Source organism: Schistocerca nitens, chromosome 11 (assembly GCF_023898315.1).
Source record: "Schistocerca nitens isolate TAMUIC-IGC-003100 chromosome 11, iqSchNite1.1, whole genome shotgun sequence".
Taxonomy (NCBI): domain Eukaryota; kingdom Metazoa; phylum Arthropoda; class Insecta; order Orthoptera; family Acrididae; genus Schistocerca; species Schistocerca nitens.
In genome coordinates, this window is record NC_064624.1 from 53621013 (window position 1) to 53634526 (window position 13514).

Below are 13514 nucleotides of genomic sequence, written 5' to 3' on the forward strand. Positions count from 1 at the left end.
TACTAGAACTGACATGTGATTACATTTTCACGCAATTTGGGTGCATAGATCCTGAGAAAGTACCAGGAACAACGACCTCTGGACGTAATAACGGCCTTGATACGCCTGGGCATTGAGTCAAACAGAGCTCGGATGGCGTGAACAGGTACAGATGCCCATGCAGCTTCAACACGATACCACAGTTCATCGAGAGCAGTGACTGGCGTATTGTGACGAGCCAGTTGCTCGGCCACCATTGACCAGACGTTTTCAGTTGGTGAGAGACTGGAGAATGTGCTGGCCAGCGCAGCAGTCGAACATTTTCTGTATCCAGAAAGGCCCGTACAGGACCTGCAACGTGCGGTCGTGCATTATCCAACTGATATGTAGGGTGTCGCAGGGATGTAGTGAAGGGTAGAGCTACGGGTCGTAACACATCTGAAATATAACGTCCACTGTTGAAAGTGCCGTCAGTGCGAACAAGAGGTGACCGAGACGTGTAACTGATGGCACCCCATACCTCACACCGGATGATACGCCAGTATGGCGATGGCGATGGCGAATACACGCTTCCAATGTGCGTTCACCGCGATGTCACCAAACACGGATGCGACCATCATGATGCTGTAAACAGAACCTGGATTCATCTGAAAAAATGACGTTTTGCCATTCGTGCACCCAGGTTCGTCGTCGAGTACACCATCGCAGGCGCTCCTGTCTGTGATGCAGCGTCAAGGGTAACCGCAGCGACGGTCTCCGAGCTGATAGTCCGTGCTGCTGCAAACGTTGTCGAACTGTTCGTGCAGATGGTTGTTGTCTTGCAAACGTCCCCATCTGTTGACTCAGGGATCGAGACGTGGCTGTACGATCCGTTAGAGTCATGTGGATAAGATGCCTGTCATCTCGAGTGATAGTGATACGAGGCCATCGGGATGCAGCATGGCGTTCCGTATTACCCTCCTGCATCCACCGATTCCACATTCTGCTGACAGTCATTGGATCTCGACCGACGCGAGCAGCAATGTCGCGATACGATAAACCGCAATCGCGAGAGGCTACAATCCGACCTTTATCAAAGCCGGAAACGTGATGGTATGTATTTCTCCTCCTTAAACTAGGCATCACAACAACGTTTCACCAGGCAACGCCGGTCAGTCCCCTAAATTTACACTACTGGCCATTAAAATTGCTACATCCCGAAGATGACGTGCTACAGACAGGAAGAAGATGCTGTGATATGCAAATGATTAGCTTTTCAGAGCATTCACACAGGGTTGGCGCCGGTGGCGACACCTACAACGTGCTGACATGAGGAAAGTCTCCAACCGATTTCTCATACACAAACAGCAGTTAAACGGCGTTGCCTGGTGAAACGTTGTTGTGATGCCTCGTGTAAGGAGGAGAAATGCGTACCATCACCTTTCCGACTTTGATAATGGTCGGATTGTAACCTCTCACGATTCCGGTTTATCGAATCGCGACATTGCTACTCGCATTGGTCGAGATCCAATGACTGTTAGCAGAATATGGAATCGGTGGGTTCAGGAGGGTAATACGGAACGCCGTGCTGGATCCCAACGGCCTCGTATCACTAGCAGCCGAGATGACAGGCATCTTATCCACATGGCTGTAACGAATCGTGCAGCCACGTCTCGATCCCTGAGTCAACAGATGGGGACGTTCGCAAAACAATAACCATCTGCACGAACAGTACGACGACGTTTGCAGCAGCACGGACTATCAGCTCGGAGACCGTCGCTGCGGTTACCCTTGACGCTGCATCACAGACAGGAGCGCCTGCGATGGTGTACTCGACGACGAACCTGGGTGCACGAATGGCAAAACGTCATTTTTTCGGATGAATCCTGGTTCTGTTTACAGCATCACGATTGTCGCATCCGTGTTTGGCGACATCGCGGTGAACGCACATTGGAAGCGTGTATTCATCATCGCCATACTGGCATATCACCCGGCGTGATGGTATGGCGTGTCATTGGTTACACGTCTCGCATTTACGGTACTTTGAACAGTGGAAGTTATATTTCAGATGTGTTACGACCCGGGGCTCTCCCCTTCATTCGATCAATGCGAAACCCTACATTTCTGCAGGATAATGCACAACGGCATGTTGTAGGTCCTGTACGGGCCTTTCTGGATACAGAAAATGTTCGACTGCTGCCCTGGCCAGCACATTCTCCAGATCTCTCACCAATTGAAAACGTCTGGTCAGTTGTGGCCGAGCAACTGGCTCGTCACAATACGCCATTCACTACTCTTGATGAACTGTGGTATCGTGTTGAAGCTGCATGGGTGGCTGTACCTGTACACGCCATCCAAGCTCGATTTGACTCAATGCCCAGGCGTATCAAGGCCGTTATTACGGCCAGAGGTGGTTGTTATGGGTACTGATTTCTCAGGATCTATGCACCCAAATTTCGTGAAAATGTAATCACATGTCACTTCTAATATAATATATTTGTAGAATGAATGCCCGCTTATCATCTGCATTTCTTCTTGGTGTAGCAATTTAAAGGCCAGTAGTGTAGCACTACTTAAACCTAACTAACCTAAGGACATCACACACATCCATGCCCGAGGCAGGATCCGAACCTGCGACCGTAGCGGTCGTGCGATTCTAGACTGAAGCGCCTAGAACCGCTCGGCCATAACGGCCGTGTCGGCCATCTAAAATCTGTGATTTATGAAGGAGAGGTTGTTGGTGTCATCACCCTTCAACGCAGAATACAAAATGCATGTGATATTACGGAAATTAGATAGAGCCATGTTGCATCGTGTTCAGCAATCCTTCCTACGAAGAGTTCAACTTTGCCACACACATCGTGGCCGTCATTTCGAACCTACAAACCGCCACTGCAGCTTCTGGTCAAATGTTTCTACGTTAGTTCTACACCTACATTTACATCTACATTTATACTCCGCAAGCCATCCAACGGTGTGTGGCGGAGGGCACTTTACGTGCCACTGTCATTACCTCCCTTTCCTGTTCCAGTAGCGTATGGTTCGCGGGAAGAACGACTGCCGGAAAGCCTCCGTGCGCGCGAATCTCTCTAATTTTACATTCGTCATCTCCTCTGGAGGTATAAGTAAGGGGAAGCAATATATTCGATACGTCATCCAGAAACGCACCCTCTCGAAACCTGGACAGGAAGCTACACCGCGATGCAGAGCGCCTCTCTTGCAGAGTCTGCAACTTGAGTTTGCTAAACATCTCCGTAACGCTATCACGATTACGAAATAACCCTGTGACGAAACGCTCCGCTCTTCTTTGGATCTTCTCTACCTCCTCTGTCAACCCGACCTGGTGCGGATCCTACACTGATGAGCAATACTCTAGTATACGTCGAACGAGTGTTTTATAAGCCACCTCCCTTGTTGATGGACTACATTTTCTAAGGACTCTCCCAATGAATCTCAACCTGGCACCCGCCTTACCAACAATTAATTTTATATGATCATTCCACTTCAAATCGTTCCGTACGCATACTCCCAGATATTTTACAGAAGTAACTGCTACCAGTGTTTGTTCCGCTATCATATAATCATACAATAAGAGATCCTACTTTCTATGTATTCACAATATATTACATTTGTCTATGTTAAAGGTCAGTTGCCACTCCCTGTACCAAGTGCCTATCCGCTGCAGATCTTCCTGCATTTCGCTGCAATTTTCTAATGCTGCAACTTCTCTGTATACTGCAGCATCATCCGCGCAAAGCCGCATCGAACATTTGTACGGCTGTATTGTAGTCGTTTGTATTAACTGCCACATACCTGTGTACTTGTATTTAGTATTCTGCATCTACGTACTCGTTTCTTAAAACTTAGTATGAGACACAAAAACTAAATTATAAAATATGCATGTACAGCGGTGCAGCCCCTCCTCACGTTCCTTTCTCTATGCCAACTAGCCACGATACATAATACAGGCCAGCGTAACTGGTACGAGACAGACGTGAACGCTGTCATTGGTTCCAGTGTCACGGAACCCGTCGCTTGACGTCGCATGCCTTGCCTTCTCGTGAGCGGCTAGACTACCTGCAACACTCGCATGTTGTGCCGTGTTGCCGATCTGTCCCCTTGGCCAATGTCGTCGCACAGTAACACCCAAAAGTCCACTTTATATTTCCAGATTTTTGCCATTCAACGAATTTATGTTTGTAACTGTGGTCCATTGATAGTGACCGGGCCAAATATCTCACGAAATAAGCATCAAACTGAAAAGCTACAAAGAACGAAACTCATCTAGCTTGAAGGGGGAAACCAGATGGCGCTATGGTTGGCCCGCTAGATGGCGCTGCCATAGGTCAAGCGGATATCAACTGCGTTTTTTTAAAGTAGGAATCCCCATTTTTTATTAGATATTCGTGTACTACGTAAAGAAATACGGATGTTTTAGTTGGACTACTTTTTTCGCTTTGTGATAGGTGGCGCTGTCATAGTTACAAACGTATAAGTACGTGGTATCACGTAACATTCCGCCAGTGCGGACGGTATTTGCTTCGTGATACATTACCCATGTTAAAATGGAGCGTTTGCCAATTGCGGAAAAGGTCGATGTCGTGTCGATGTATGGCTATTGTGATCAAAATGCCCAACGGGTGTGTGCTATGCATGCTGCTCGGTATCCTGGACGACATCATCCAAGTGTCCGGACCGTTCGCCGGATAGTTACGGTATTTAAGGGAACAGGAAGTGTTCAGACACATGTGAAACGTCGACCTGCAACAAATGATGATGCCCAAGTAGGTGTTTTAGCTGCTGTCGCAGCTAATCCGCACATCAGTAGCAGGCAAACTTCGCGAGAATCGGGAATCTCAAAAAAAAAAAAAAAAAAAAAAAAAAAAAAAAAAAAAAAAAAAAAAAAACCGTCGGTGTTGAGAATGCTACATCAACATCGATTGCACCCATACCATATTTCTATGCACCAGGAATTGCATGCCGACGACTTTGAACGTCGTGTACAGTTCTGCCACTGGGCAGAAGAGAAATTACGGGACGATGACAGACTTTTTGCACGCGTTCTATTTAGCGACGAAGCGTCATTCACCAACAGCGGTAACGTAAACCGGCATAGTATGCACTATTGGGCAACGGAAAATCCACGATGGCTGCGACAAGTGGAACATCAGCGACCTTGGCTGGTTAATGTATGGTGCGGCATTATGGGAGGAACGAAAATTGGCCCCCATTTTATCGATGGCAATCTAACTGGTGCAATGTATGCTGATTTCCTACGTAATGTTCTACCGATGTTACTACAAGATGTTTCGCTGTATGAAAGAATGGCGATGTACTTCCAACATGATGGATGTCCGGCACATACCTCGCGTGCGGTCGAAGCGGTATTGAATAGCGTATTTAATGACAGGTGGATTGGTCGTCGAAGCACCGTACCGTGGCCTGCACGTTCCCCAGATCGGACGTCACCGGAATTCTTTCTGTGGGGAAAGTTGAAGGATATTTGCTATCGTGATCCACCGACAACACCTGGTAACACGCGTCAGCCCATTGTCAATGTATGTGCGAACATTACGGAAGGCGAACTACTCGCTGCTGAGAGGAATGTCGTTACACGTATTGCCAAGTGCACTGAGGTTGATGGACATAATTTTGATCATTTATTGCATTAATGTGGTATTTACAGGTAATCACGCTGTAACAGCATGCGTTCTCAGAAATGATACGTTCACAAAGGTACATGTATCACATTGGAACAACCGAAATAAAATGTTCAAACGTACCTATGTTCGGTATTTTAATTTAAAAAACCTACCTGTTACCAACTGTTCGTCTAAAATTGTGAGCCATGTATTTGTGACTATTATAGCGCCATCTATCACAAAGCGAAAAAAGTGGTCCAACTAAAATATTCATATTTCTTTACGTACTGCACGAATATGTAATAAAAAAATAGGGGTTACTGGCCGGAGTGACCGAACGATTCTAGGCACTACAGTCTGGAACCGGGTGACCGGTACGGTCGCAGGTTCGAATCCTGCCTCGGGCATGGATGTGTGTGATGTCCTTAGGTTAGTTAGGTTTAAGTAAGTCTAAGTTCTAGGGGCCTGATGACGTCAGAGGTTAAGTCCCATAGTGCTCAGAGACATTTGAACCATTTGAAAAAATGAGTGTTCCTATTTAAAAAAAACGCAGTTGATATCCATTTGACCTATGGAAGCGTCATATAGCGGGCCAACCATAGTGCCATCTGGTTTCCCCCTTCAAGCTAGACAAGTTTCTTTCCATGTAGTTTTTCCGCTTGACCCTTATTTCGTGAGATATTTGGCCCGGACACGATCAATGGACCACCCTATATATATAAAGCAAGCCGTATATATATATATATATATATATATATATATATATATATATATATATATATATATAGAGCAAGCCGCTACGGGCTGCTCTCATATGTCGAGCTACAGGTAGCATCAGACTGAGGCGATCGCGTTAACAACTAGGGGTAGGTGAACACTGTACCGAGAGGGGCATCTAGTAGCCGCAATACAATCTGGCTACTTAACATTCAAATAAAGACAGGTGAATATTATGATGAACATTATTCAGTACATGATCTAAAAGACAATATTTTGTTTCACAACAGCAGATAAAGTAACATTTTGTCTACATCAGAACTTAGAAGTACAGTTTAAAGTGTGAAAACACCATTATAGAAAATACAAGAAGGGCTGAATGACACAGCCTGTAGAAAACGATATAACATGAAACACAGCCAGTATAAATCATTTAATAAATTAAAAACTATGAGTTGACTTAGATGGAAAAAGCAGTTTGGTAACTGCACGAGGAAACGAGAAATTAAATATATTGTAACGGGTTATTACCGGTGAAGAAATTTTTACTACGCAACTGCAGCTGCTCATTGAGAATGAGGCTATCGTTTCGAGAAAGATGTTAAAAAATTTCTAATTCTTCAAGAACATTTAAACTGTGCCGTTTCTTCTCGGTGTGCAAAATGTTGATATCAGGTATAGCTTCAGGTGCATGACCTGTAATCAGAAGGTGGTCGGCAAAAGACGAATTTTGGGTTCTACCGGCATTTTTTCTTAGAAGATGTTGTTTATATCTGGTTGTAAAGGCACGTCTTGTCTGTCCTATATAGTAAGAAGAGCAGGTATCGCAGAAAATCTTGTAGACGCCGGAACTTTCCAAAGGGGAGCGAGACGATTTTAAATTATGAATGAAGTAGTTTTTTCAAATTATTATTGGTAGAAAAGGAAAAGTTACAGTAGCATTTATTACGAAGACTGCGTTGGATCTGATAGGAGATGGGTCCCAAGAAAGGAATAGAAATAATTTTTTTTTGAGTTTTGTTCATGTAACTATAACTCCGATACCTAAACCAAATATACCCCATAATAGTATTGGTTTGTAGCGATGATATAAGGCTTGTGAAAACAATCGTGTAAGAACATTGTCTGTGGAGAAGATCCGCCAGAACTAGTAAGTAGAAAAAAAAACAGATGTAATTCTCGCCATAATAGTGTGTAACATTCCTACAAGACTTATGAATAGATGCATAAACAATCGATAGTAGCCTGCCGAAGTGGCCGTGCGGTTAAAGGCGCTGCAGTCTGGAACCGCAAGACCGCTACGGTCGCAGGTTCGAATCCTGCCTCGGGCATGGATGTTTGTGATGTCCTTAGGTTAGTTAGGTTTAACTAGTTCTAAGTTCTAGGGGACTAATGACCTCAGCAGTTGAGTCGCATAGTGCTCAGAGCCATTTGAGCCAATCGATAGTATACATATTCTCACCTCACGTAATTGAGACTGAGCAAAGGACACAGTAGAGCAATAATATACAGTTCTATATACGCCATCATAGGTCTCACAGGTTATAGTCCCTCTCACGGCTCCATAAGGCTCCCGGCAGCTGAGAGACGTGGACGGAACATTAATATTCTTGCCAATGAAATGGCTATTCTCAGAGCTTACGCCCTTGAAGTGCAGACATTGGCTGACAGCAAGAGGGGGATGGCTGGAGTGGGGGGGGGGGGGGAAGAGGCCTATACAAATATGTTGAATGAAGGAAAGGGGCTGCGGCCACACCACAATCTGTAAAATCAAACAGAGGCCAGCTACTTCCAGACGCTACTAATGGGCTCTCTCATCGCGTGATGAGGCTACCACCATGGCACCTAAAACGTGCGCTCTGCAGACAGAGGCAGCTGTTTGAAAATAAATATACTGAAACTGTTATCTTTACTACACATCTCTAAGATGCTGGATTTGTCCATATAGTCTCATTAACTAAAACTGCATACCTAACTTCTGCACGGAAGCAGATTGCCAGGGAAACAGAAATGCGAATGTTGTTGTTGTGGTCTTCAGTCCAGAGACTGATTTGATGCAGCTCTCCATGCTATTCCATCCTGTGCAAGTTTCTTCATCTCCCAGTACCTACTGCAGCCTACATCCTTCTGAATCTGCTTAGTGTATTCATCTCTTGGTCTCCCTCTACGATTTTTACCCTCCACGATGCCTTCCAATACTAAATTGGTGATCCCTTGATGCCTCAGAACATGTCGTACCAACCGACCCCTTCTTCTAGTCAAGTTGTGCCGCAAACTCCTTCCCAATTCTATTCAATACCTCCTCATTAGTTATGTGATCTACCCATCTAAACTTCAGCATTCTTCTGTTGCACCACATTTCAAAAGCTTCTATTCTCTTCTTGTCTAAACCATTTATCGTCCATGTTTGCCTTCCTTAGATGGCTACACTCCATACAAATACTTTCAGAAACGACTTCCTGACACTTAAATCAATACTCGATGCTAACAAATTTCTCTTCTTCAGAAACGCTTTCCTTGCCATTGCCGGTCTACATTTTATATCCTCTCTACTTCGACCATCATCGGTTATTTTACTCCCAAAATAGCAAAACTCCTCTACTACTTTAAGTGTCTCATTTCCTAATCTAATTCCCTCAGCATCATCCGACTTAATTCGACTACATTCCATTATCCTCGTTTTGCTTTTGTTGATGTTCATACGAATGTGGTTGACGAAAAAACAGTTGGAATAGACTGTTGGACGTGTGTGACTTTCAAATGTACGTTAAAGATATACAATGTATTTGTATGTAGCATCACAGTCCAAGTGTGAGAAAGTCATTGGAGACGACTTTATAGATTTTGTGAAGCGTCCAGGCATGGGACTACAAGAAACCATTACGCCCTCCTTGACTAAAGAACACGCTATTACCAGACTGGAGGCTATAGTATACAGCCACAAAATAGATGATATATCTGATCCTATATGTGGCTGCTTAAGTGTTTTAAACTCTAACAGCATTATCAATGTGTCCCACTGTACTCTGTACCAATCACATCCATGTGATGTCAGCTATCTAGTAACTCACAGAGCAGTTGTCTGGTGTTCAATAGTCTTCTACAGTTCATCTTCTGGGTTAATGAGAATACCCAAAAATTCACTTGCATACGAATAACCGTTGCATACACTCACGACTGAGAAAATGTTATGTATTATGTTCTGTATGGGTACAGTTTTAATTATCTACCTGTAAAGTACGTGGAGATCCTTAACTCAGGTTTCAATTGAGCCGACATAAGTAATCTACCAAATTGCTTGTTTGAGACAGAAGAAAAACGTCTGTCACAGTTCACGGCATTATTCTGCATGATACCATCAGATTTAGGTAATTCCAAACTGGTGATGGTTACAACGGGTGATGTTATGCCACAAGTATTAAGAAACAGGACCATTGTATCGAACAGACGTACACCAATCCCCATCAATGAAATTACTCTCTTAAGTTCTGTTAATGTATAATGCGTATGAAAAAGAGAACAGTAATAGAAGAAGTCGAAGCCACAATACGAAAACTGGAGTGCATGGTGAAAACAGTTGCCATAAAGGAGGAACAGAAATTGCTACTGGTGAAAGAATAACCCGCTGCAGATGCACAGCCAAGGTTAACATATCACTTAAAACTATGTAAATATCTTGATAGAGGCAAAGAATATAAGATATCAGCATTCACTCTAATTAGTGGCGGTAAGCAGTCGCCTGTTGGAGTACTGGCTGAAAATGGACGAATCGAGAATGTTTATTACACTCAAGGACAAAAGAAAAATATGTTACATAGCTCTGCACTCATCGGGAACTGCTTAAAAGGGATGGTTACGTTGTTTCTAAAGGTTGCAGATCCGATGATGTGCATCTACTAACAGAACAGCTGTTTGCTGTGTCCAGAGCATCATTTAATCGTACTTTCCTATGCTGAGAATATTTGTTTTCGTATCTCTTACACAGAGCAAAACCCGTAATGTGGTTTTATAAGCTTGCTGGCAACACTTTGTATCATTAAATCACTTGTTGCTGTAACACACACTTTTTTATTTATTTTTTCTGGGTAGAAGATTTCCCCCTCCATCCCCAACCCCCCAAAAAAGAACGATAACGTAATGCTGGACTTGGAAGCGGTCGGTTGAATCAATACACCAGCCTTATGTGAATTCATATTGCAGAATGCTATTTCCGCGAAAACACTATGTAGCAGTGGCATTGGTAGTCATCGTACGTTTCATGTAAGACAGGAGAAATTACAGATCGATAGATGTGTTCCTTTCTAGCAGTGGCACTGTGAGGGAAGTTAGGTACCATCCTGATCCTGTATATAAGAAGAGAGAGACCATGTTCACGTGATCCGTTTGTTGCCAGTAAGCCACACTTAGCCACTGAGAGTTTGGACAAGCATTAAAAAAAGCACGCGATGAAACTGTTTTAATATTTTACTTTTGAATACATTACGGGAAAGGCAGTGGTCAATGTCTTACAAACATTTATTATTAAAAACAGTCTTGACCACGATTTATTTATCAAGGTGACCGGTTTCGACGACTACTGTGGTCATCTTCAGACCATTGAGTAGGAACCTCTTTCTGTTGGAGAATCACAACCGGTTTCGACGACTACTGTGGTCATCTTCAGACCATTGAGTAGGAACCTCTTTCTGTTGGAGAATCACAACCGGTTTCGACGACTACTGTGGTCATCTTCAGACCATTGAGTAGGAACCTCTTTCTGTTGTGGAATCACTACTGTGATTCTCCAACAGAAAGAGGTTCCTACTCAATGGTCTGAAGATGACCACAGTAGTCGTCGAAACCGGTCACCTTGATAAATAAATCGTGATCAAGACTGTTTTTAATAATAAATGTTTTAATATTTGTTCGGCAGTATACATATGTTAGCGCTAGACTGTCAGTAAAATAGACTTCTATGAAAGTAGTGCTCGAGATAACTATAGTCCACAACAATTAATCCACAATGGCAAGTGCCTTAAATTGTTGATCAAGTCACGTATTTTGTCAGAGCACACCACGAAAATACGAAACATGTTATATATGTGTTTATTATACAGGGGTACAATCATTGAACTATTTAAAATTAAATCTCCATAACTACTGAACGGTTTGATTTAGGAGGTTCAAATTGCATGGTTGGCCGTGGGGCATGATGGGAATTAGTATGCGTGTGGTTTAGCGACGCAACCAACTTTCATGTGGATAGGTTCGTCAATAAACAAAATTGGCACATTTGTGGGTCTGAGAATCCGAATTTCACGATCGAGAAGTCTCTTCGTGGTCAAATTGGTAACTGTATGATGTGCAATGTCCAGTCACGGAATAATCAGTGCGATATTCATTGATGTCACAGTGACTACCGAACGGTACGTGAAGATTTTGGAAGGTGATTTTATCCTCATTATCCGAAGTGATCCTCATTTCGACAAGATGTGGTTCACGCAAGACGGATCTCTACATTATCGAATCAGGAGAGTGTTTGATGTCCTGCAGGAGAACTTTGGGGGCCCCATTCTGGCTCTGGGGTTCCTAGGGGCCTCGATTGGTCCTCATATTCTCCGGATATGAAGACATGCGGCTCCCTTTTTTGGCGCTATATTAAAGTCAAGGTATACAGCAAAACCATTGCTGACCTGAAAACAGCCATTCAGGAGGTCATCGACAGCATCGATGTTCCGACACTTCAGCGGGTCACGCAGAATTTCGCTATTCGGCTGTGCCACATCATCGCCATTGATGGCAGGCATATCGAACATGTCATAAACTAAATCCGAATACCTAGTGTGACGTTTACATGGTGAATAAAGTGTGCACAGGCCACAGTTTGTAACTAATTTACGTCTTTTTCATAAAGTTCAATAACTGTCGCCCTGTAGATTCGAAGGTCAATCGTAGTCATTTATTTATAACACCATAGCGACATTAGCACTGTGGCATGCGATCGTAACACATCTGCACGAGAGACGCTCAGTAGCTCGGTACGGGCTTTTGTTGAAGTTTCGAGAACATACCTTCACCGAAGAGTCAAGCAGTCTATTGCTCCCTCCTACGTATACCTCGCGAAGATACCATGAGGATCAAATCAGAGAGATTAGAGCCCACGCAGAGGCGTACCGACAATCCTTCTTTCCACGAACAATACGAGACTGGAATAGAAGGGAGAACCGATAGAGGTACTCAAGGTACCCTCCGCCACACACCGTCAGGTGGCTTGTGGAGTATGGATATAGATGTAGATGTAGGTCCGTAAAAATTATGTTTCCACCAATCATACTTGTCAGTGCACAATAAATCCTGGTCCTTAGTCTTGGTTCTATAGGAATGAGATTGTTCAAATTGCTCTAAGCACTATGGGACCTAACATCTGAAGTCATCAGTCCCCTAGACTTAGAACTACTTAAACCTAACTAACCTAAGGACATCACACACATCCATGCCCGAGGCAGGATTCGTACCTTCGACCGTATCAGCAGCGCGGTTCCGGACTGAAGCGCCTAGAACAGCTCGGTCACAGCGGCCGGCTTATAGGAATGAGTGGAGGAGAAGAAATGATTTCAATCATCTGGTGGAGTAGCTTCGAATTCCACCACTAAATAGGCTAAGAAATAGCTGCAGTAACGTAGGTTTTCCGTATAAACTGTTTCCACCTTAAAACTATAGGCATACAGCACATCGTCGTATTAACCATTATGTTGTTGTTGTTGTGGTCTTCAGTCCTAAGACTGGTTTGATGCAGCTCTCCATGCTACTCTATCCTGTGCAATCTTCTTCATCTCCCAGTACCTACTGCAGCCTACATTCTTCTGAATCTGCTTAGTGCATTCATCTCTTGGTCTCCCTCTACGATTTTTACCCTCCACACTGCCCTCCAATGCTAAATTTGTGATCCCTTGATGCCTCAAAACATGTCCTACCAACCGATCCCTTCTTCTAGTCAAGTTGTGCCACAAACTTCTCTTCTCCCCAATCCTATTCAATACCTCCTCATTAGTTACGTGATCTACCCACCTTATCTTCAGCATTCTTCCGTAGCACCACATTTCGGAAGCTTCTATTCTCTTTTTGTCCAAACTAGTTATCGTCCATGTTTCACTTCCATACATGGCTACACTCCATACAAATACTTTCAGAAACGATTTCCTGACACTTAAATCTATA

General features: G+C 43.8%; 1 protein-coding gene across 1 annotated transcript in view; it reads left to right on the top strand.

The window, feature by feature from the left end:
- Positions 1-13514, top strand: part of LOC126212615 (uncharacterized) — a 176463-nt gene that overhangs the window by 22744 nt on the left and 140205 nt on the right. The gene's annotated exons all lie outside the window — the stretch shown is intronic.